This window comes from Nansenia antarctica (assembly GCF_963989245.1).
Source record: "Nansenia antarctica genome assembly, chromosome: 17".
Classification (NCBI taxonomy): domain Eukaryota; kingdom Metazoa; phylum Chordata; class Actinopteri; order Argentiniformes; family Microstomatidae; genus Nansenia; species Nansenia antarctica.
In genome coordinates this window covers 9793177-9795676 of record NC_137687.1, presented here as the reverse complement: position 1 = coordinate 9795676, position 2500 = coordinate 9793177, and the positions used below count along the sequence as shown (strand labels likewise).

The window sequence follows — 2500 nt, the reverse complement described above, 5'->3', positions numbered from 1 at the left end:
ATAGCAGACGATACAGTGAATCCAATTCACAAATAAGTATTTACTGTAGTGATCCTAAAACTGTTCTATCGAGTGGGCTCCTCGACACTTTCGTAATATAAAAAAAACGGAAAACGAAAAAGATGGGTTTTTTGGTCATTTGCGCGACTTGAGAATTGCTGACATCCGGAACCTTTTCACCTGACCGTGTCACACATGTCACAATCAGAGAGACCCTAATTAAGTTAGGTGTGTGTTCTAATTCTATCTGTCTAGAAGGCTAAAAAAAGAAAAAGGATAGATGATAAAGAAAGAAAGATCTAGAAGGCTAAGCTATAGACTAGCCCCCCTGTTAGCTCTCTGGGAGGCCAGGAGTCTGTGACTTACATCTATCAGATCCTCTCACCATCTACCAGAACTGCCTCAGGGGTTTCAGAGTGGATTATTGAATTGGATATCCTACTATGTGGGTGCAACCCCATTTAGAATCATTACGGTAATAACACACTGAAGTCACACAAGGTGTTTCCAACATGGTCCTCCGCGCTGTCACCTTGACGTCGAAGATGTAGGAGGGATACCTTATAGTTGGCACACACACACACACACACACACACACACACCTCACTCACACGCACTCACACACACACACACACACACACGCACTCACATACACTCACACACTCACTCGGACCCACATACACTCACACACACACACACACGCATGCGGACACACACACACACACACATACACACACACACACACACACACGCACGCGGACACACAGACACACTCACATACACGCACGGACACACACACATAGACACACACACGCACACACACGTGAGGAGAGAGTGTGTGTGTGTGTGGGTCTCTGGAGCAGTGTTCTAGGATTAGACCAGGGTCTGGTCGACCTTGAGTAAAAAGGAACATCGGTTTTAGCAAATCCCCTTTGGGAGCCTGCGACAGATTTCAACTCTAATATTCCCTACGCCCTACCTCTCTCTCTCTCTCTCTCTCTCTCTCTCTCTCTCTCTCTCTCCTCTCTCTCTCTCTCTCTCACACACACACGCACACACACACACACACACACACACCACACACACACACACACACATATAAAAGCTCTGTGTTTTGGGGCCAGAGATAGAGAGAGGGATGTCCCCTATATGGTCTTCCTTTTGTCCGGTACTGTGTGGTTGTGTGTGTGTGTGTGTGTGTGTGTGTGTGTGTGTGTGTGTGCTCGCGTGCGAGTGTGTGTGTGCTTTGCGTGCAAGTGCGCGTGTGTATCTGTGTGACAAGATTCCACAGGATCTGAATTCTTGAGTAAAGAGTGTATTCTTCAATTTCCTCTGAAATACTGAGCACCTGACTAACTTCCCTTCCTCCTGTCCTCTCCCCCCTCCCGTCTCCCCCCTCCCCCAGGACCCCAGCTGGCATATTTTGAGCTGGTGGAGTTGGTGGGAAACGGCACCTACGGGCAGGTGTACAAGGTAAGCCACGCCCCCTCCTACACAACCCTAACCAATCACAGGAGTTGCACCCAGAAATGTTTCCCACCCAGACATTCTGACATTCTGTCACATTGGCCAATCACAGCCAAGGCTGGCTCTGTTGTGTGACCTCACGGTGACCTGGGGGAGGGGGGGGGAGGGGAGGGGGAGGGTTTGGGTGCAGATAAGGAAGAGGAGAGCCACAGGGCTCTGAGTTATCTGAGGAGAGGTGTGTCACTCTGTTCAACTGCTTCAGTAAAGACGCACGCCTCTCTCCCTTGACTTCCTTCTTTTGTAATCAATTGTTTATTTCAAATCAGTACACATGAAAAATGTACAGTTACAATATCAAACAAAATAAGTGTCTGTCCTGACGTTCCTTCTTTATCTTGGGAATATAATCAAAACATAACAGTACAACATTTACAGGCTACATCCACATACAACACAGCTTAGGACACACAGTCACTCCACCAACTGTTTTATCTCTGGTATTGCAGAGGGTCCATGTTTGGACGGTCCTTTCATTAGCTCCTCTTTCATGTATTCCGGCTATAGATTGGTCCATGTAGACTAGAGTATGACCATTCCCCCTGACGTCCTTGTGGTCATTCAGGAACCCTGTCCACATCTTCAGAGGGAGTTTGAATGTAATAATAATAATGATAACTTTATTTGTATAGCGCTTTTCATGCAACGTTGCAGCTCAAAGTGCATGTGCCAGAGGTGATTTAGAATTGAGATTTTAGAGTGTTTAAGATTATGTAAAACTCAAGGCTGCGTTCGTAAAAAAATCGCCGGAGCGCACACCGGGTTCGCTGTCATAAAGGGACTGAGTGATTTGATTGGACGAGAGCCATTCGCGTCTTCCATGTGGGAGAAACAAACCCTTCATAATTGCATAGAAGCTTCTCTCACTCTGTGTTGTTTTGTGTCACGCACTGATGGTCAGATAGGCCAAGGTAGAGAGGGCGTAGGTGGTAGTTGTGAAAACGGCCAAGGTGGTCATTATTTCAGTCTCTTTTTA

The 2500-nt window shown here is 46.8% G+C and overlaps 1 pseudogene across 1 annotated transcript in view; it reads left to right on the top strand.

Moving 5' to 3' along the window:
- Positions 1 to 2500, top strand: part of LOC308172375 (traf2 and NCK-interacting protein kinase-like) — a 32802-nt pseudogene that overhangs the window by 4182 nt on the left and 26120 nt on the right. The window contains exon 2 of the transcript in view: positions 1406 to 1473. The product of the transcript in view is annotated as a traf2 and NCK-interacting protein kinase-like (transcript). The remainder of the gene's footprint in view (positions 1 to 1405; positions 1474 to 2500) is intronic.